The following is a 22795-nucleotide window of genomic DNA, read 5'->3' as shown; positions in this document are numbered from 1 at the left end:
TTAATGATTTGCAGTATGTTAGCTCTGGAAGATAAAAGAAGCAGAAGCTTTCATGTTGAGGATTTCTTTTACAGGGAAACATTTGGCTCTTGTGTCACCACAATCCTGATTCCATTTCCAGTGGGTTTTCTGTCCCCATTGCTTAGCATTCATGCCACTGAACCAAGTCTATGGATACCAGACCTGTAATTTACACACAGTGCTGCCACACCTCCAATTCTCACATCACCACATGTCTGTGAGAAAGTTTGGACTGGAAGAAGATTTTTGTTCCAGCGACCCCGGGCTGGAAATTGGGTCACTGAGTTCTGTTCCATTCAGCTTCCCCAGGCTGAAGCACGGGAAGGACATTACGACCAACCACGTCCAGGTATCAGTGGCATCAAATTTAAACAGTAGCCCATGTTGCCCTAGGAATGATCATAGTCTTCCTCTCTGGGGAAATCCTTGCTTCCATCCCACAACCGGTACCCTGTTAAGGTAGGTCCCATACTCACCTCCAATCTGTGTGTCCTCTTGTCATCCTGGTATCACTTCTTCTAACTCTAACTTCCAATGTGTTCCATGACCCCAACCTTTCTGGGTGTGAATCCCTCAGCAGTACTCAAGGCCAGTGACCTCCACATCTGAGGATGTCCGAGCCCCAATTCCCTGATCCACTAGCCTATACCCCAACAAATAAAGCGATCAGTCTCTTTCAAGAAGCAGAAGGAAGATTAAGCCATTCTGCAATTCAAAAAGGGTTGCTGATCGGCTCTACTCTCCTGTACTGACATCATATGCCTTGCTTTCCTTAATATCCAACAAAATAATCCATCTCTGCCTTGAATTTACTCAATAGCCCTTTGGGTTAAGAACCTTTCCTCAAACAAGAGAAAATCGGCAGATGCTGGCAGGGTGTCAGCCCGAAACATCTTTTCCGTAGATGCTGCCTGGCCTGCTCAGTTCCTCCAGCATTTTGTGTGTGTGTTGCTAAGAACCTTTTCTTCACTCTTGCCTTTTGAATGATCCACCCCTACTTGAGGTTATGCCACACCCTCTTCCTTTCCAGCTTTAGGCACAGCAGCCGAGAAACACTATTTCTGCACCTAACCTCCAGAACTACCTAAGAACTTCGTATAATTCAGTAAGATCACTTATTATTTTGAACAGCCTGTCTATTTAATTTTGCCCACTACACCATGCTAGGAAGGAATGTGGTGAACTCTTGTTACTTCCCTCTAGGACAAACATATCCACCTCAAGGTTGGAAGACCAAACCTCTAGACAGTGTTCCAGATACAGTTTCCTGGGTGCTTTATATACCAGGAAATGGACTTCTCTACTCTTGCACACAAGTTTTCTCATTATAAAGGCCAATATTCTGTTTGCCAAACTGCAATATTAAATTTCAGTGAGTTGTGTACATGCCCAGTTCCTCTTGACTTCATCACCTTTCAAGTTCTTAATATTTAAAAAAATAACCTGCCTTTCTATTTTTTCCTTTACCTCAACCTCATCACCAACTGATCCCCAGCAAATGATTCCAATTGGTGGTTCAACCACAAATCATCTACCCTATTCACCAATCTGATTCCAATGCATCCTAATGAGATGACCCAATCGTATGGCATTGATCCTGATTGGTGACCTGACCACTTGATGTCTACCCCGAACCCCCCCAGTCACTGATCCTGATTGGCTGACCAAGCCCCCAGCTCTTATCCTGAATGGTAACCCATCGTGAAGATCAGTAGAAGTGACCAGGTGAAGCTGCGCTAAAGGTCACACTAGTGTTTCTTAAAGAAGGACAGGCTGCTGTCTTAACCCAGCTTGTTGACATGTGACTCCAGTCCTCCCTGACTCTCAGCTGCCCTCTGAAGTTAGCCAGCCAACAGCACGATTGGATCAAACTGCTTACCAGTGGAATTTGTCAATGTTCAAGCGGAAGAATTGCCAGAGCTGGATCTGGATAACTGGGGGCGAACAATAAACACTGACCTGCATAGTGATCCACAACACACCCTGAGAACGAAACAAAGGATCACAGAACCATCACAGCATAGAAGGAGGCCATTCGGCCTATTGAATTAATTCCTACAAACCATCGTCTTCACTTTTCCCACAGCCTTTCAGCGGATTTGCTTTCAAGTGTTCTTCCCATTCCATTCAGATCAAAAGATCAAAAACATCCCCTCACATCTTCTCTGTATTTTTTTGCCCATCAGTAACAGACATTTGATACATTATTGTGTGTGTATAAAGTGAGCTGTGTTAACCAAAGAGGCAAACATCAGAGCATCCTGTCTCAGAAGTGTTATCTTCAATTCGTTATGTCAACAAGTCTTGTGGAGCTCTCCATGGCTACAGTTTCACTTAGTTCAATATGCCCAAGATATTTTTCCATGGATTCTGCCCCATTTGTTAATTGGCTTAAGAGCTGTCACAGCAGGAGAATTTTCACTACCTCATACTGACTAACTTCAAATGTATTCAGAAACAGAATCAGTTTTAATACCACTGACATATGTTGTGAAATTTGTTTTATTGCGGTAGCATTGCAGTGTAGTACACAGTTAAAAAAACTACAAATTACACTAAGAATATATTATATAAAAATTAAATAAGGACAATAGCATAAAAAAAGCAAAAAAAAAAAGAAAAAATATTGAAGTAGTGTTCATGGGTACATTTTCCATTCATAGATCTGTTGCCAGGCATCACCCTAAAGGAGATGGCAGAGTTTGTTATTGAAACATCGCTTATAATCAATACAGGTACCGGGCTGGAAACCCGAGAAGAGTTTATTCCACATTTAGGCTAGATCCTGACAGAGGTGAAGAAGGTGTTCCTGAAACATTGAGTGTTTGTCTTCAAGCTCCTGTACCTCCTCCTTGAAGGCAGCAATGGGAAGAGGTCATGCGCTGGGTCATGGGGGGAGGGGTCCATCATGGTGGATGCAGCCTTTCTGAGGTATTGCCTTCCAAAGACGTTCTTGATGCCTGGCGGGTCAGTATCCGCGATGGAACTGCCTGAGTTTACAGCTTTTTCCGTTCCTGTGCAGTGGCCCCTCCCTAAAAGACAGCGATGCAACCAGTTAGAATGCTCCCCATGGCAGAAATTTCCTAGGGTCTTAGGCGACGTAACAAGTCTCCACAAACTCCTAGTGAAATATAGCTGCTGGCTTACCTTCTTTGTAATACCAACATCAATATGTTGGGCTCAGGTTAGAGCTTCAGAGATGTTGACACCCAGGAACTCGAAACTGCTTACCCTTTCCACTGCTGATCCCTAAGTGAGCGCCAATGTGTGTTCCCTTTACTGTCCCTTCCTGAAGTCCACAATCAATTCCTGGGTCTTACTTACATTGAGTGCAAGTAATTTGACTCAGAATATACAGCTTGAAATTACCGTTGCCAAATTAAATGGACACACGCTGACACAAGTGAACACCTTAATGTCCAGGCATCATCCCCAATGAAGACGGCAGAGTTTGTCATCGAAACATTGGTTATAATTGATACCTGTACCCAGATGGAAGAGTTTATTCATCATTTACACCAGGAAAGCACTAGATCCTTTTTCACATGAATTTGTCTGCTGTAACATGCAATTATTGTGAAGCTTTATTCATGCTGCCACTCTGCTTAAGGTATTAAAGTCAGACAATATAAACCAAAAATCATAGTTATTTGGATGTTGAAACCAAACAGTAACAAATGAGCATTTATTGGCAATTGTTCTTCGTCTGGGGCTAGAAAAGCAGGAACATAAAGATTTACACGTCATCCAAGTCATTCTCAAAGTTAGTGCACACGTGTATGATAAGCCTGCACTCCAATCATCTATGGGCTGTCTTGCTATCAGACCCTCCCGCTGTAAAGTCTGTGAGATTGCTCGTGTACAGCACCCACTTCTGTTAATAGAAATCACTCATAGACAGCTTCCATGTTCCAGTGATCACAAGTCATGCTGGCGGCTGAGGAACTGTCTGAGAAGAGCGGGAAGTTAGATAACTACTCCATTAAAACAGTGGGCAAAACGCTGGCATATCAACATACTTATGTCTTAAAGAAGAGGAATTCTGCAGATGCTGCAAGTCCAAAGCAGCACACACAAAATGCTGGAGAAACTCAGCAAGTCAGGCAGTATCTGTGGAAATGAACAAATAGTTGACGTTTCGGCCCGAGGCCCTTCTTCAGGACTTCATGCTTAAGTCTTGTTTTGCCACCCCATACTGCTAACAGAGAAATGGGGCTCAAGGAGGGTGTGGCCAGAGGTACGAGCCCAGCTGTGTGCCCGTTGCGTTGTGTGGACGCTGCTCTTGCTGGAGGTTGGCTTTATGGAGTTGTTCTCTGTAGTACATGTAGTTTGGTTAATAAATTAAGGATTTACTTTATGAAAACAAGTGTGAGGTTGTTGATAACGCGAGTCAAAGCTTCCAGTCAGTGTGGAGGAGCCTTTGGAACAAATGGTCCATGTTGGTTGGAACTCCTGCTTCTTCATCTCACTCCGTAGTCAAGCAGAGTGTCCTGGTATACAAACCTTTAATTTTTGTTCACTAAGATCCCTAACAGTAGTTTCTGAGCTGTTCTCCGCTAACAAAAGAAAGCGTTTCCAAGTCACACAAAACAAACGAGTCTTAAGATCTTAGACTATGAAAGAAAGAGCGTAACAAGCAGAAAGTCCAATTCCTTCTTCTGTATGGTTAAAGTCATTCCTAATTTGGAAATAGTTGCCGTGGATTGCATAGGCATCTATATGTACAGCTGCCCTCCTTGTACTGACTGGGAGCTGATGCGTTTGTTATAAGCACGCCTAGACCTTACCTGCCAGCTCACCAAATAACTTCATCCAAAGCAAGCAACCCATTTGCTGCAACTTTGATTGGACGTAGGTTCCACTGTGACCTTTGACTTCCTCCGCAGGCAGTGCTCTGGGTTCGACCCAACATCCTGCTGAGAAACGTTCCACTAACTCAGCTCTCTGACATCCTGCTGCTCTGACGTGTGTGTATGGTGGGGGCGGAGAGGGGAAATGGAGGTGGGGGGGGGGGAATCTGCTCCAGTAGGCGAAGGAAGTCACAAATGAGTGCTTATTGCTTTTCTCGAAGGCACGTTTGTGACTGATTCTGATAAAGTGGGCGTCATTGTCTCAGAAACAGGGGTCACAGAGTCAGAGTAAAGAGTAGATCAGGGATGATACCTTGGAGATTGGGGTGCCACGGTACCGGCGAGGTCAGCAAAATGCTTTACGGCTCTAGCGACCAAGATTCAATTCCTGCTGCTGGTTGTAAGGAGCTCCTCCTGTGACCGCGTGGGTTTCCTCTGGGTGCTCCGGTTTTATCCCGCACACCAAAGATGTAGGGGTTGGGGTTAGAGAGTTGTCCCAATGCTGGGGCCACATTTGCGGGCTGCCCCCGGCACATACTAGTACTCTGCTGGCCATCGAAGGAAATGGCGCATTTCACCGTAGGTTTTGATGGTTCGATGTACATGTGACAAATAAAGTTAATCTCCAAAATCTTTAGAGATATCTTCACAAGGGAAATGGGGAAACCCCGGAAATTCTCTACCCGGATACTCTAGGGGGGGGATGCTGGACTTTTCCCGGGAGGGGGGTGGTCTTGCTGAGGCCCGGTTCTACAATCTGTTCTTTATTGATCCAAAGTGCAGGAATGATTCCAGGAAGGGCTGTCATCGTAGAAAGCTCGAGCAGAACTGGCATCCTAATTATCTCCTTTATGGGCTTGTGCTGAGTGACTGACATTATCTGCACAATTTGCCGTGATAGAACCAAACAATAAATGAATTACTGTGTATTTTGCAAGTTTACCATAGTATTGCAATTTGCCTGAAAGCCAGTTGAATTAACAGTGTCTATGTTGGCCTAAGTGACAATAGATGCTTAACATTGATGTGCCTGTACAGTGTGTTATTAAGGAATACAGCACTGTCAGAGGTACCAGCTTTTCGATGGGATAAAAAGTCAACATCCCATGGGTTTTTTAGAACAGGGGTTCCCACCCCTTTTTATGCCATGGACCAAGATCATTTAGCTATGGGTCCGTGGACCTCAGTTTGGGAACCCCTGTGAGAATCAGCAAGGAAACAGGCCCTTTGGCCCATTGAGTCTGCACTGACCATCAACCACCAGTTACACTACATTGTTGTAAACAATGTTGTATTCTCCTCAAAGTTTAACCGGTTCCCCGGTACTGGTGAGAACGTGAGATTCTCTGTAGATCTTACCCTCACCTACAAACCAGGGGCAGCTCACAGTGGCCAATTACCCTACCAACTCATCCTTGGGATGTAGATGGAAATCAGAGCACTTGGAGGAAAGTCGTGGAGTCACGTACAGGACTGGACCCAGCTGCCGTGAGGCAGACGTTCTGTGAACCAGTACTGCCGGCCTGTCGGACCGACCTGGCCCCTCTGCCCTGCTGAGTGTTTCCCGCACTTCCCACTGCCGTTTCTCCACCTTCTCCCTTTGGGCGGGCTTCAAAAGATCCCCTGCCGCTGCTTCGAAGCTGGGGCCAAAGCCTAGCCCGCGAGCACAACCAAGGAAGAAATTATCGGGTCATTATCACATTGCTGCTCGTGTGAGCTGCTGAGTGCAAACAGTTTGCTCCTTCTGCACTGACTACACTTGGAAGCAACTTCACTAGCTGTAAATGTCATGAGATGCCCAAGATGCTATATGCTGTAAATGCCAATACTCCTTTCCTTTTGCTCTGCTGCCAGCACCTATGGAGACTGGACTGGTGATGCAGCAGAACTGCCTCACTCCAGAAGATTACTAAACTGCTCTCACAGCTTTTGTTGGAGGAGGCTGGAGCTGGCACTGCTTCTAGAGTTGGCCTGCATTTACACTGCTTTATTGTAAACAGAACAGCACTGTCATAATAACTCCAGCATCATGCAAGCCTTCCTGTCCTGGGACTCTCCGGATTCCCAGTACAGCAGCAGACACAGGCCTTGGGTAATTATCACTCCATTTCATTCTAAATAAACAGCCGTACTATAAAGAGATCGTTTCATGACTCATTAAAGGGTCTCATCCGACAAACTTCAACATTTTCTTCAAAGCCATTGATTGATTAAACAGGTGGCGGAGTTGTCGGACAGCGGCATCGCCCCCGTGGATGGAGAGGCTCTCATCCCCCAGCAGCTGTGCACACAAACAAATTAAGTCACCATTTCCTCAGATGGGAGCCCGGGCTGTTTTGAAATTTAGTATCTGTTTGATCTGTGAATCAGAGAGAGAGATAGGGAAACATTTATTTTATTTTTATTTACAGACACAGCCTGGAACAGGCCCTTTCGGCCTAGTGAGCCACGCTGCCTAGCAACACACCTAGTTATGTACTTGGAGGCTCAGCGTGGAACTGGTCTTTCCAATTCATCTATTTAACACCGGCCCAGTCACAGGACAATTCACAAGGACCGGTGAACCTACTAACTGGATTGTCGGTAGAAACCAGAGCAGGGAGGAAGCCCAGATGGTTGGGGAGAATGTGCAAGCTCCTTACAGACATCATAATTGAACTTCTGAAGATCCCAAGCTGCAATAGCTCTGTGTTTAACCAAACACAGAAGCAAGTGACACCTCGGCCCACGCCAAATATTTCAGACTTGCCAACCCCCACGATTGTTAGTCGTGTGAGGGAATTGGACGGTGACCCGAGAAGATGCAGAGCTTCAGAAAAGAGCAAGAGAGTGAAAATAATAAACACGCAGGGTTTTGTAGATGCTGGAAATCCAGAGCAACACATACAAAATGCTGGAGGAACTCGGCATGTCAGGCAGCGTCCGTGGAGGGGAAATAAGCAGTCCACATTTCGGGCTGAGATCTTCCACCAGGACTGGAAAGGAAGAGGGAAAGAGCCTGGAGGGGAATGAGTGATAGGTGAAGCCAGGTGAGGGGGAAAAGTAGGTGGGTGGGGCAAGGGGAATGAAAAGTGTGAAGCTGGGAGATGATAGGTGGAAAAGGTAAAGGGCTGAAGAAGAAGGAATCTGATAGCAGAATGGAAGGAGGTGGGGCACCAGAGGGAGATGATAGGCAGATGAGGAGAAAAGAAAGGGTAAGAGGGGAGCAAGAGGGGGGAATGGAAAAAGAGAAGGGGAAGGGGGAGAAAGGAATGAGTGCCAGGGGGAGATCAGTGGGAAGGGCCGAATGGACAAGGGAGTGAAAATAATTGAAGAGCTTTTTACAAAGAGACATTGCCTTTGGTCCATCAAATGAGCGAAGCTTCCTCTATTACCCCGGACAAAATGGGAGAACCAGTGATTGACACAGCAAAGTTTGCTCACCTAAAGGAAGCTGTCCACCAACATGAGTACGTGATTCAGAAGCAGCGGGAAACCAAAAGACCATCTGCTCGTCACTCTCAAGCATCTCTCCTTCTCATTGCAGCCAGCCTCCTCTGTCGGAGCCCCACGTTTCAGTGCCTGAACGCTTCGGCAGATCTCCAACCCAGTGGCGCAATTCCCTGTCCCAGTGCACCAGCTGCCTCTGTATGTTACCGACCGAGCCAAGATCACCTACGTCATCTCTCTCTTGACTGGGCTTGCTCCGACGTGGGCCACCGCTAAGCGGGACAATAAAACCACCATTTGCAATAAATACGAGGAACTCACCGCTGAGGTGAGACTGTCAGGGAAGTGAAAAGGAGGTAGTGGATTGGGTACTTCGCTGGCGTCAAGGATAACACCGTGGAATTGAGGACCCTCGTAGTGGAGTGCAGCTGGAATGCAGAAACCCTGCTGGCCCATTTCCATCCCGGCCTCTTGGAGTGCTTGAAAGACGAACTGTCTACCCGAGAGATGCCCACCGACCTTGGAAACCTCATCACTCTGGCCCTCCATGTTGACAATGTCTTATGGAACAACCCTCTCGATCACCAGCCAGAACCCCAGTTATCACTCGCCTCCAAATCATCTCCGTTGCTTTGCCTTCAGGCCAAACTTCCTCAACGATCCCTGACAGCCATAGTTCTGAAGCCGGCCAAAGGAATTAGTCCAGGAGCTCTAGTCAATATTTATTTGTCTGTAAATATTTTAAAAAAAGATCATCTGGTTGCTGCTTGTGTGAACTGGTCTAGAACAAATTTCAGTGATTACAAAAGTCCATAATTCTGGAATGCGATAAACAGCAACTCAAATGTATAAGTCTCTTTCTCAAGGGATGATCCTGGCCTAATTTCAACCTCCTGGTTTTAAGCGTAACGTTGAAACCTACAGACCTTAGCAGGTCGATTGTGGTGCTCACTTGTGGTGGGTCACGTGACATGTTGAACTGATGCAAGAATGTCTGGCTTTATGGAGTCTGAAGTTATATAGTGGACAGAATTTATTTATTGAAAGCCTTCACTAGAATGTCAATTATAGTCAGTAGCATCAGCATGATTTTTAAATACATGACCTTATCTTAAAATAAAGGAGTTACAATTTCATCTGTCAGCACTGGGCTTTTAGAAATAGAGAGAGCAAATCACAAGTAGATTAACTCTTATAATCATAACCTCAGTTCTGGCAATTTTGCATTATTGTGAGACCAAGCACTTGAGAACTGAGTAAAGGATCTGTGGTGCTGTAATGGTTAAATTAGTGAACCAGCCGCCAGGGTTCTAGACCATTTATCTGAAGATGTGTTCAAATCTCATGGCCAAATGGGGAACTTAAAATCAAGGCATTAATTGAATACAACTGGAATAAAAGAACACCTGTGTCAGTGATGGTGATCATAAAACCACTGGGCTGTTGGAAAAACTCATCAGGTTTACTCAAAAGCTTCAGAAATCTGCCATCACTACTCAGTCTGGCCAATACGTGATTTCACACACCCTGGAGAGGTTAATTCTTACCTGACAATTCCGTTTATCATGGGAGGACAATTAATACTGGCATTGCCAATAACGTCCACATACCGTGCATAGACACATACTAAAACTAACTTTGACATGGGGAAAGCTGGCTGGGTGTGTGGCTTGATTTCATTTAGGGGTTACAGAAGCCAAAGGGATTCAATCAGGGCTCCGGACAGTGGGTGTTCCCCAGGGTGGAGGGGAGCTGGACAGTACAACTCCAGGGCTGGGGTAATGGTGGGTGATGGTTGTCATCTTTAACTGACTATAGTTCTGGAATGTTCATTGAGTGACCTATTGTTTCCGACTGCCTTAGTTAGTTCAACACCTTTTCTCGTCCAGTATTAACTCTTGTCTTTCCAACAGGCACTTCTAAAGATAAGGATTAGCTTTATTTGTCACATCAAAGTTCAAAGTTTGAAGTAAAATTTATTATCAGAGTACCTGCATTCAACCCTGAGATTCTTTTCCCAGCAGACGTGCTGGGCAAAGGTTCTGTATGTGGAAACATACAGTGAAATGCGTCGTTTGCGTCAATGGTCAGAGGATTGTGTGGAGACGGGCCGCAGGAGTCGCCAACAGAGCATGGCCACGGCTTACTAACTCTTTGGAAAGTGGGAGGAAACTGGAGCACCAGAGGAAACCTGCACAGGCACGGGGAGAACATTCAAACGCTTCACAGACATTGGCGGAATGGAACCCGGGTCACTTTTGGTCAATGTGGCCGCAGTAGCATTACACTAACCACTATGCTGCCACGACACTTAATGGTTGACATAGGCCGGACGGGACCAACAGCCTCTTACAGGTCTTTATGACTTTATGGCTCTAAGGTAACTTCAAAAATGCCCCAGGGACTTGTCATTAACTCCTGGACTCAGAGGAGGATTGATAGCCCCTTGTTCCGAATACGATCCACACACCAGCAAAGATCGCTGCCAGGAACCCGGAGATCAATTGGACATCGGCCCTCTTCCGTCCACAGGGTATGCTCAGGATTGGGTTGATTCGAGGCTGTGGCTGATTCCGATAAAACGAGGGTCACTCATTGGGAACACCAGCGTTGGCGGGGGTGGGGGGGGGGGAGGAGGGGGTATGGTGGATGCAGAAGGTGGAGGCAAGTCATTGGTACAGTCACAGTTAGAGTTGTGTATCCAAACATCTGGTTTCGCTGCTAAAAATGAAGAGAAACTGAACCCTACACCCTGCTTGTGACATCTGAGCAATGAGGAGAGGTTAATGAGTTTGGGATTGTTTACTGAAGAAAAGGACTTGAGAAATTATATTCAAGAGAAGGTAAAAATAGTTACGTTTGCCATGCAGAGGCACAAATTCCAAGACATAATCTAGACTAAACTGTCCAATTAGCTTGGTAGCTCACTGGCTTTAATGTTAAAAGGATGTGATTCACTCCCAAGACTTAAGCACAAAAGCTTTAACTCGTGCTTCAGAGCAGTACTGAAGTACTGCCCGATGCCTCAGATGGGATATTAAATACCCTTCCCAGGCTGGATCTAAGGAAATCCATGGCATTATTTCAAAGAAGAGCAAAGGAATTATTCAGAATCGATCAAGTCAATAACTACTCCTCAGTTCTACATTGAGGGAGCTTGCAGAGACAGGCTGCTGCTGTACGGCAGTGAATTCCCATTAAAAGTACTTCATTAGGTTTAAAATCTTTCGGGATAGCCTGTTGGGGATGTAAAAGGGGCAATATAAATGCACAGAAGGCAATAGAAAATGCAGATTCTGTAATTTTAAATAAAATATAAAATGCTGAATTTCTTTTAGCTAGATATTGCAGGAGCCACCGATCGCCAGGGACAGATTGCCAAGGGAGGAAGATCGTGCGGGATAATTATTGGGAGGATTCTACAGCCGTTTGACGGAGTGGGCAATTAATTTCTGGGACAAAGATGGATTGCCGAGTCAGTTCATGTTCTTTTATTCTTTGATTTTCTGGCTTTTCAAGCATCTGTGATTGTTCTTCTACCTCTTGGCTTTCATCCCCGACTTGTCTTTGCAGATTAAGGCTGATTTTCCCTTTGAAACATCTGATCTGCATTTGCATCACATCCTCTCCTTAGTGAGATGTACACCAAAATGCTAATTCCGCTTAAGCTTTGCTATCTACCTATTTTACGTCCTTATGCCCTTGAGACCCTTGGGAAAGGGTCAATTTTGCAACAGACCACGAAGATTAGAAAAGGAAAATACCTGTAATGATTTGGGTTTAGGCGAAGTGACCAGATGAGGTAAGAAGGAGCTGGAAATATAGCTGAAGTATTTGGACAAAGGCTGAGAAACAGAGAAGGTATTGACAATGTGTCTGCAGCCGTGAGTTTTCCACTTCAGAATTTGGTGCTGATAAAAGCACTGTAAATTTTCTGTTGCCTTTCCAACTGCTGTATTGAATCGGAGCAAAGTAGTCTCACAAAGACGCTAACATCTGCAGCGTTGCAGTGGTTATTCGACACAGAGAGAAGCCATTCGTGCCGTCTAATGCGTGCTATTGTTAGACATAGGTAATTGGTTTACATGGACAATGAAAGTCTGTTTTGCATACCATCCATCCAGACCGTTATGCCACGTCTACAACAAGGTTGTGGAAGGGAAGAACAATGACAGAATGTTGTTCTGGAGAAGGCGTAGTGGAGGCAGGCAATACGGCAGAGGTCCCCAACCTAGTGTCCATGGACCCCTTGCATAATGGTATCGGTCCATGGCAAAAAAAAATGGTTGGGAAGCCCTGTGATACGGTGTAAAGCCATGACAAGGAGGATTGTGAGGTCAACAGTCCATCCTTTTGTACAGGAAGTCCGGTCAATAGTCTTGTAGAGAGGGATTGAGGCTATCCTTGAGCCTGGTGTTATGTGCTTTCTGGCTTCTTATCTGGTGGCCAACTTTAGCCTTCTCCAGCACAAAGTACACTGCAGATGCTGGGGTCAAAGCAACACGCACAACACGCTGGAGGAACTCAGCAGGTCGGGCAGCATCCGTGGAAACGAGCAGTCAACGTTTCGGGCCGGGACCCTTCATTTAGCCTTCTCCAGTCCTACTTCATCTGTTCCCACTTTTGTTATTTCCTTATGAAACCCGCAAGACACTCAATCGGTATGACAGCTCAGTTGCTCAGATATCTCCACTACTGGGAGCGCCTCAAATGAGGGCACATGATTTCAAGATGAGGGAGCAGTCACTTAAAACCAAAGAGCAAAGAGATTTCTCCCAACAGAGAGGTGCAAATCTCTGGAATTCTTAACGCCATAAGGTTGAGGAGGGTGAGTCATTGAAAGCATTTAAGGAGGAGATAGTCTTTTTTGAAAGGTTGAGGAACCAAGGGCTTTGTGAATCTGACATTGAGTTGAGGCCTGTGGGCAGATTGGCTAAAATGGTACTGGATGGCATGAGAGGCTGGTGGCCCACTCCTGCTCCCATTTTATTGTGACTTGTATTCTCTTGTTTTTCCAGATTTTAACTTAAATCACTCATACTGTTCCACTTATGGTTGCAGGTTCCGCAGTCTAGCACCGGTAATGGCGGCAGTTAGCAGAATGATTTATAGCGCCAGCGATTGGGGTTCAATTTCTGCCACAGTCCGTAAGGAGTTCGTATGTTCTCCCCATGACTGTGTGGGTTTCCTCTGGGTGCTCTGTGCTTTTCCCCACAGTCCAAAGATATAAGGATTAGAAAGCAGTTAGAAGCATGGTGACACTTTCTGCCTGCCACCAGCACACCCTGGCCCTGTGATGACAGTTAATGCAAACGACACATTTCACTCTATGTTTCGATGTACATGTGGCAAATAAAGCTAATCTTCTCCTTTATCCACTCTCTGGAAAGGATATTTCTTCTAAGTTCCCTTTTGGACTGATTTGTGAATATCTTATGTGAACTCCAACCTTCAGTCTGCAGTAGAAGTCTAAATACTTCCTTCAAGGGCTTGGCAAGATGGACAGGTTGGGTTTAAGAGCCTTAATCAAGTTATGTCCTTGTCCGTTTTCTCCCCCCCAAAAAAGCCAGGAGGTTCTATTTTTCCCAATGGATGAAGCATGATTCAGTTCTGGTACCATCCTGGCTTGCCTCGTTTTTCACACCTTTTCCAGTGTTTCAAGATTCCTAAAATGCCACAAGATCCGAAAAAATGCTCAGCCAACTTCTTTGTTTTTCAGTGTACGGATCAGCAGTGCAGTGTACGGGCCTTAGGCACATGAATAAAGCTAGGGTGAACAAGTACCGTATTGTCAACGTGGAGCGGAGAGCACGTGTGTAAGCCTGGCAGGAGCAAAGGATGTTGGGAATGGCAAGGGTGGAGTGCCATGGGGGGGGGGGGGGCCTGTGGGACAAGTGGCAGAGAAGGAACACCAGGGGCAGGGGTTGCCGTGAGCCCTGAGACACCAGGCAAGGTCATTTGATTCCAACTGACAGGTTTATCGATCATTACAGAATGTCTCTCCGGTGCTTTCTGCTTCCTCCCCTCTCCCTTCCCCTTTTCCCAACCATGTTTCCTCTCTCCCTGCCCCCTTCCCAATCTCAATCCACAAAAGTGACCCATTTCAGAATCAGGTTTATCATCACTCACGTATGTCGTGAAATTTGTTTTTTTTTTGCCACAGCGGTACAGTGCAATACATAAAATTACGGTACTATACAGAAGACTAAGGTGCCTAGTTATATATATGTGCCTTGGACATTTTCACAGCCGGAATGAACTGGGATTCCATTTTAACTCTCCCTAGCAGAATGCCTGGTTATATGTACGAGAATCTTCAGATCCCATTGCTCCTCTGTACTACTCGTTTTTGCAAGGACTGCGTGTTCTTCTGATCGTCCTTCCCTCCCAAAATGTTCAGTCTGGAGGTTAAACGCATACCAATCCCCATGGAGGGATCAGAAGTGGAGAGAGTGGGCAGTTTCACATTTCTAGGTGTCAAGACCTCTGAGGATCTAACCTGGTCCCAACATACCAATGCAGTTATAAAGAAGGAAAGACAGCGACTATACTCCATTAGGAGTTTGAAGAGATTTGGCATGTCAACAAATGTAGTCAAAGACTTCTATAGAAGAAGAGAGTGGAGAGCATTCTGACAGGCTGCATCACTGTCTGGGGGGGGGGGGGGCTACTGCACAGGACCGAAAGAAGCTGCAGAGGGTTGTAAATTTAGTCGGCTCCATCTTGGGTACTAGCCTACAAAGTACCCAGGACATCTTCAGGGAGTGGTGTCTGAGAAAGGCAGTGTCCATTATTAAGGACCTCCAGCACCCGGGGCATGCCCTTTTCTCACTGTTACCATCAGGTAGGAGGTACAGAAGTCTGAAGTCACACACTCAGTGATTCAGGAACAGCTTCTTCCCCTCTGCCATCCAAATCCTAAATGGACATTGAACTCGCCAACACTACCTCACTTTTTAAAAAAAATAGTATTTCTCTTTTTTGCATGATTTTTAATCTGATCAATATACACATACTACTATCTATCTATTTAATTAATTAATTAATCTTCTTCTAGATTATGTATTGCATTGAACTGCTGCCACTAAGTTAACACTGCCAGTGATAATAAACCTGATTCTGATTAATAAATTTTTACATAATCCTCCCCAACATTAACACTTCCCTCCAATATGGTGCCACCTCACATTTGAGAATCATACACTCAGTGACCACTTTATTACTGTACCTCCTGTACCTAATAAAGACTCCACTGAGTATATATTTGTGGTCTTCTGGTGCTGTAGTCTATCCATTTCTGTATTCACCACCATTCATTTAGATAAATAAGTTTCACTTGGTATCCTCTTTTATATTATTAGCTAGTTTACCTTTATATTTCATCTTTTATCTCCTTGTGGCTTATCTCCAGTTGGATTTTAAATTTTTCTCAATCCTCTAACTTACTGCTCATTTTCAAAATATCATATGCCCTCTCTTCTGCCTTTATGCTGTCTTTGTCTTCCCTTGTCAGCCATGGTTGCCTCATCCTTCCTTTAGAATTCTTCTTCATCTTTGGGATGTGTCCTTCCTGCATCTTCTGAATTTCCCCGAGAAATACCAGCCATTGCTGTTCTGCCAGTTATATTTCCGAACAACTCTCCCATGTCTCTGTAATCCCATTTACTCCACTATAATACTGATACATCTGATTTTTGCTCCTCCTTCTCAAACTGCAAGGTGAGTTCTGTCATATTATGATAACTGACTCCTAAAGGTTCCTTTAATTTAAGTTCCCTTATCAAATTGGGTCACTACATAACATTCAAACCTGATTTGGCATTTCCCTAATGGGCTCAACAACAAGCTGCTCTAAAAAGCCATCTCATAGGCGATACAAATTCCCTCTTGGGATCCAGCACCAGCTGATTTTCCCAGTCTACGTGCATATTGAAATCCCCCATGGCTATTGTAACATTGCTCTTTTTACATGCCTTTTCCATCTCCCGTTGTAATTTGCAGCCCACATCCTGGCTGCTGTTTGGAGGACTGTATATAACGTCCATCAGGGTCTTTTTACCCTTGTAGCTTCTTAACTCTACCACAAGGATTCTACACCTTCCGATCTTATATCACCTTTTTCTAAGCATTTGTTTTACCAGTAGAATCACCCCACCCGCTACCAGTCCTTTCAATACAATGTGTATCCTTGGATGTTAAGCTCCCAACTATGATCTTCTTTCAGCCACGATGCAGAGATGCCCACAATGTCATACCTGCCAATCTCTAATGGTACTACAAGGTCACCTACCTTATTCTGTGTACTGTGTGCATTCAAATATGGCACCTTCAGTCCTGTATTCATCAGACTTGTTGGTTTTGACCCCGTTACACTTTAACTTATCCCAGTGACTGCAATTCTGCCCTATCGTCTGCCTGTCCTTCCTCAGTCTGACTACACACTGCATCTACTTGTATACCAGCTGCCCCATCCTCAGCCTATCACTCTGGTTCCCATCCCCATGCCAAATTAGTTTAAACCCTCCCCCACAGCTCCAGAAAACCCGCTCACAAGGATATTGGTCCGCTCTCGGGTTCAGGTGTGATCTGTCCTCTTTGTACAGGTCGTACCTTTACTAGAAAAGATCCCAACAATCCAGAAATCTGAAACCCTCACACACAAAATGCTGGTGGAACACAGCAGGCCAGGCAGCATCTATAGGGAGAAGCTTTTGTGTGTGTTGCTGTTTGAATTTCCAGCATCTGCAGATTTCCTCGTGTTTGATCTGAAACCCTGCCCCCTGCACCAATTCTTGAGCCAAGCACTCATCTGCCAAATCATCCTATTCTTACTGTCACTGGTGCGTGGCACAGTCAGCAATCCAGAGATTACTACCCTGGAGGTCCTGCTTTTCAACCTTCTACCTAGCTCCCTGTATTCTCTCTCCAGGATCTCCTCCCTTTCCCTACCTACGTTGTTGGTGCCAATATGTACCATACATCTGACTGTTCAGCCTTCCCCTTTAATGTTTGGTCCCCTGAGGAGGGATATGAAATTGGCCAAAACAGTGACAGAAACAACAGTAGAATAATTTATATTCAGAATCATGCATTAAAACAAGAGCTGTGTGACCCTTATCTTGATCAATTCAGGAAATGGGCTGAGGAATGGCAAATGGATTTCAACAGAGACAAGAGTGGCGTATCACATTTGGGACACGTTCAGTAAATGGCAGGGCACTGATGAGTATTGTGGAGTTGAGGCTCTTGGGGATGCAAGTACATAGTTTGCAGGAAATGGCCGCGTACTAGACAGCTTGCTGTTCTTCATCAGCCAGGCATCGAGTTTAGGAATAGTGACGGTATGTTGCTATTATTTAAGTTGAGACTAAGGCCATGCCTGGGGTATTATGAACAGTTTTGGTCACTGTGTTAGAGGAAAGGCATTGTCAAGCTGGAGAGGATGTAGAAGAGATTCATGAGGATGCTACCTGGACTAAAGGATCTGAGTTTTAGGGAGAAGTTGGCTACACTGAATTTTTATTCTTTGGACTGTAGGAAAACGAGGGTGACCTCAAAGAAGATTATGAAATCATAAGGGGTTTCGATAAAGTAGACAGTCATGGTCTTTCCCCCCAGGGTTTGGGAGTCCAAAACTAGAGGGCACAGATATAAGGTAAGAGGAGAAAGATTTAAAAGAACCCTATGGGGCAACTTGTGTACACAGAGGGCAGTGAGTTACCCAAGGAAGTGGGTGAGGCAGGAACACCTTAATGGGCATTTGGACATATACATCAAGGGGAAGGGCTTGGGGAGGGGGTTCTGGGCTGAACATGGGCAACTGGAACTAGCAGGGAGGATGCTGTGATTGGCATGGGCCAGTTAGGCAGACGAGCGTATGATTCTAAAGGGTTCAATTGAACGCAGATCGAGACATGTTGCTGTGCACCTATCCCAGAACGGCATAAGCTTTTAAAGGTGCTCTTGGCTGAGCAGCCAAAGAGTGACAACACACAATATTGCTCAGTCAATATTAATGTAATAGTGTGGCACAAAGTGAATGCAAACACTCCTGAACCTTACCCATACTGCACAAGATGCTGGCCAGCCAGAGAGCAGACACCGGATCCAGTATTAAGTTCAGAAAGCTTTGGCCTATTCGGTTGTGGATGGAGACTGAAGATTTTTTATAGTACTTTAAATCACAGGGGAAGGAACTGTTTACTGAAAGGGCATTACAAATGTTGCCAGACGTAACGTCTTAAATTATCATGAAAGATTTTGCAACAGAGATCTGGAGACTCAATGTCTGGCAAAGATTAAAAGATTCACAAAGGCATTGTGAAATTTGAAAGGAAAGTTACAGGCTGAATGCACGTTGCATTTTCAACCTGTCCTGCCCTTTCAGTAGTTGGGAAATGTAATAGAATGTGTATGTATTAAAATTAAAAAAGAGAAAAAACACTGGAGTGGATTTCTCATGCATTGGGAGCAGGACTGCTATGCATTGGGAGCACGAAGGGAACCTGTTTTCACCTACAACTGTATATCAGAAGCATTTCCAGGATTTCAAACTAATTAATGTGACCGTTTCCTGTCTGGGTCAATTTTAATGGCAACCCCACATGAGATCTCATAGTCATTAGATCTGAGAGAAGCACTGGAGGATTAACAGAATAGAATCCACAACCAAGAAGTGAGAGAGTGCAGCACAAACACTGTCATCTCCGCCACTGCTGATTTGCCGAGAACTTTGGCCGCAAATTGTGATCACAAAGTACTAACTTACCACACAACATTAGACAACTCGAATGACACAGTACCTCTCACAATGCAACGCGGAGAGCTGGCCGTTGGTAACCTCATTCCGCGTGTGACAGTTGCTCTTACAAATTGGCCCTGTCGCTTCTACACATGAAGGTTTGGAAGTACCCTGACCGGCTGCATTGCGGTCTGGTGTAGCAGTCCGAACGCGCGGGTACGCGAGAAGCTTCAGACAGTCGTGGACCCGGCCCGGTGAATCGTGGGCATGTCCCCTCCTCACCATCTACAAGAGGAGCCTCCTCAAGAAGGCGACATCTATTATTAAAGATCTAGGCCATGCCATCTTCTCACAGCTACCATCGGACAGGAGATACAGAAGCCTGAAGTCCCATCCCACCAGCTTCAGGAACAGCTACTTCCCTTCAACCATTCCGTTCACCTCAATTACTATCGCAGTCAGTTTTGCAACACCATGACCACTTTGATCACTTTACACTACAATATTGACTATTGTTTGTTCTGATTGTGTCCTTTATTATAAATATTGTATAGGTTTTATGCTTCATTTATGTTTTTCCTTGAGGATGCCGCTAACCTGATGTTATGTGCCTGTGATGCTGTTGTAAGCAAGTCTTTCTTTGCACCTGTGCATGACAATAAACTCAACTCGACTTGACCCCACCACAACCCCCTGATCACCAACGTAACTGAGTCGGGCCACAGCCGAATGATTGCGGCATTGGCTCGCAAATCCTCAGCACAACTTGCAGGAAAACTCTCTTGCCTGAGTGAGAGCCGCTCCTGTCAAAGACTTCCTTCATCCAGGACAAGGGAGCTACTTAGATTGGCATTCACATCAACCACCTTCAGTACGTGCTTCCTGCGTCACCCAAGCAATATATACATTTATTTATAGAGCTGCTGTGTCAGATATCACCCTTCTGACCCTTCGAGCCAAGCCGCCCAGCGACCCCTGATTTAATCACGGGATTAGACCACTCTGCCCTGTTACTCTGGGAGGAAACTGAAGCACCCGGAGGAAACCCACACGGTCACGGGGAGAACGTACAAACTCCTCACAGGCAGAGGCGGGAATTGAACCCGGGTCACCTGTACTGTGAGGCGTTGTGCTAACCACTACGCTACCGTGCTGTTCCCTATATACCTGCAGTTTGTGCCATCTACAACTGGTGGCATCATCCGGGGCTCCTTTGAAAGCCCCCCTGGGGAACCTGTTGCAAGGACGAGGCCCAAAACTGGAAGCTGCCATCGAAGTAATCAGTCTTCACTGCGATTATTGGAATTACCACTGGAGTGAGATCGGCAATGCTCCTTACACAGCAGCAGTGTGTGAGAACCACCTCAGCATCTTTTCATCTTCGTTTGGGGGTGATCATTAAAGGTTGAGAGTAAAGAAGTAACACAAGGCTCCCCACTATAGCCATTCCTATTTCACCCTCCCTCTGCTGGATGGCTTTGGAATCCTTTATATTTTGAAATAGTCCCGTAAAGGTGTTATGCTACATTTACATAAAAATTTAACTTTAGTGCGGGACTGCCTGCGCAGCAGTGGTAACAGTTCGTATATTCACGTGTACAAGGCATTCGATTTTGCATTATGGCGGCAGGGTGTGCGTAGTTGAAACCCACGTCTGCTCTCTTTGCTGAGAAGTAGAGTCCAGGGAACCGCACTGGTTCACTGAGAGCGGCTGAGGTGTTTCCATATTAAGTTATGTATCTGTGGAAGTATCAATATTTCTGAAATTCCTGCGGCATTACGGCCACAGAATTCAACCCATCGCATTTTGGAATCCAAAGAGGGAACTTCAAACAAAATGATTGGACAACTACTTTTGTTCTAGCTCCCAGGGAAATTCTTGTTCCTATGTTAAAAATAATACCTTTTGGATTAACTTTGAAGCACTTTTAGATGTTACCAAGCATAGGTTATTTTTAAATGTAGGAAAACAGAAAACCTCTGATTTTCAACAAGCCATCAGTAAACTAACAGTCCCTCACCTACTTCCAAGTTCCAGCAGCCGCAGCTGACGGAGACACTGTGTCCTATTCAGCTGCCTACTCCACTCACTCAAAGTTCACTCAAGGTGGCATTTCATCGGAGGTGTGGACAAGTAGGACAAGCCAGTAAACTCCGCTGGCATCAGAACTATGCATATTATGAAAGCAAATAGCCGTTCCATGGTGCATGGAATGTCTGGCACTTTGCTGGTGAGCTTTGGTATTTGAAGTAAACAAGGTTTGTGAACACAAAGATCTTAATTCATCCCCGAAGTGGGAAGAAAACAAGTGGCTGGAGGAACCCGGCAGGTCCGGCGGCGTCCGGAGAGAAATGGACGGTCGATTTTTTTTTCAGGTCATGGCTCCTTGCCCTTTCCTTACCGGAACCTGGAGAGTCCCGACTGTGGAATGGGGTCAACCGAGGAGGGTGCGCGGGAGGATGACAGTACGTGGGGAAATCTCAGGGTAGTTGTGTAACGCTTTCCTTTAAGGGGTAAATACAGAGAAGTGCCAGTTTGGACAAAGGAGTCACTTGTCTGCAGTGCTATTTTAAGAAGCACAGGTAGCATGTGGCAGTCCATCTGAGCTTCCTGTGGCCTGTATTATTCACGATGAAACTGTACCAAGCAACTGAAGACCTTCACTTATTAAAGGACTGAGTGAACCTTGACCTTACAGTGACCAAATTTTTAAAAAAACACGCTTCTGGCTAAACAACTCTCGGAAGAAAAAGCATCACCTTTAACTTTAAATCAGTTGCTCTGACGTCCTGCCGAAACTATTAGCTTGCAAAGTTATCATGAACTCTGGTGTTACTCTGCGTTATTCTCTTCTCAAAGTTTGACCAAACAGGCTTGCCAGCACTTATAATAATTAAAGTCTTAAGTATGTGATAAATAATGCATTTATCATAAACACAAGAGATTCTGCAGATGCTGGAAAACCAGAGCAACGCATGCAAAGTGCTGGAGGAACTCAGCAGATCAGGCGGCATCTATAGAGAAGAATAAGCAGTCAGGTCGAAACCCTTCAACAGGGCACCTACTTACCTCCTGTATTTCTTTCTTCAAAATTTATCTTCTTTTGATCATCTTCTAAATTTTGCTTCTCCTATTTCTTTCTCAGATCTCTCTTTCCTACATCGTGTCTGCGAGTGTTTCTCTCCCCTTTTAACCTTCAATAAATGAAGCAAATAGGTGTGGTGTCTTGGGAACGTAACATCCTGGTGTTCAAAGGCTCAGTGAAAGTCCTTGATTAAATTAAAGCTAATGGAATTATGAAGAATCTCTCTCTGGAGATCAAATAAAGCAAAGAGACAATAATAAACCATATATGGTGGAGAATGAAGCTCAACGTGCCAAAGGATTTTAATCTAGAGGAAGTGGTGGAAATATTTTTACTAGTAGGAAAGGTCAGAATTGTGAACCACAGGTGTATGATGGTCACGAAGAATTTTAATTAGAAATTCTTGAGGTATTTTTATTCCTAGGGAATGGTGTGAATGTAAAACTTGTTACCAGTAAGGCTGGTTGTGATGAACAGCATTGATATATTAAAGGACGGATAGAGCAACACATGAAGAAGAAATAAGAAGATTATCATGTCAGGAGCTGCCGTGTAGAAAGGAGAGAGACAAGAACAAGACGCGGTGTAGAAAGGAGAGAGACAAGAACGAGATGTGGTGTGGCAAGGAGAGAGACAAGAGTGACATACGGTGTGGAAAGGAGAGGGAC

The 22795-nt window shown here is 45.0% G+C and overlaps 1 long non-coding RNA gene across 2 annotated transcripts; it reads right to left on the bottom strand.

Annotated features, from left to right (window-relative positions):
- Nucleotides 1-2505: 2505 nt before the first annotated feature.
- On the bottom strand, nt 2506-22511 carry LOC140718564 (uncharacterized). 2 transcript variants are annotated; one of them, XR_012096732.1, is made up of 2 exons: nt 22112-22511; nt 2506-3053 (listed from the first exon to the last, which is right to left on the bottom strand). It is a non-coding gene; the product is annotated as an uncharacterized lncRNA (long non-coding RNA). The 2 variants fall into 2 exon arrangements; XR_012096731.1 differs by lacking the exon at nt 22112-22511 and adding an exon at nt 8295-9000.
- Nucleotides 22512-22795: the final 284 nt, after the last annotated feature.

Source organism: Hemitrygon akajei, chromosome 29 (genome assembly GCF_048418815.1).
Source record: "Hemitrygon akajei chromosome 29, sHemAka1.3, whole genome shotgun sequence".
Lineage (NCBI taxonomy): Eukaryota > Metazoa > Chordata > Chondrichthyes > Myliobatiformes > Dasyatidae > Hemitrygon > Hemitrygon akajei.
The sequence above is the reverse complement of the archived record's forward strand: the minus strand, read 5'-3'. Positions and strand labels throughout refer to the sequence as shown.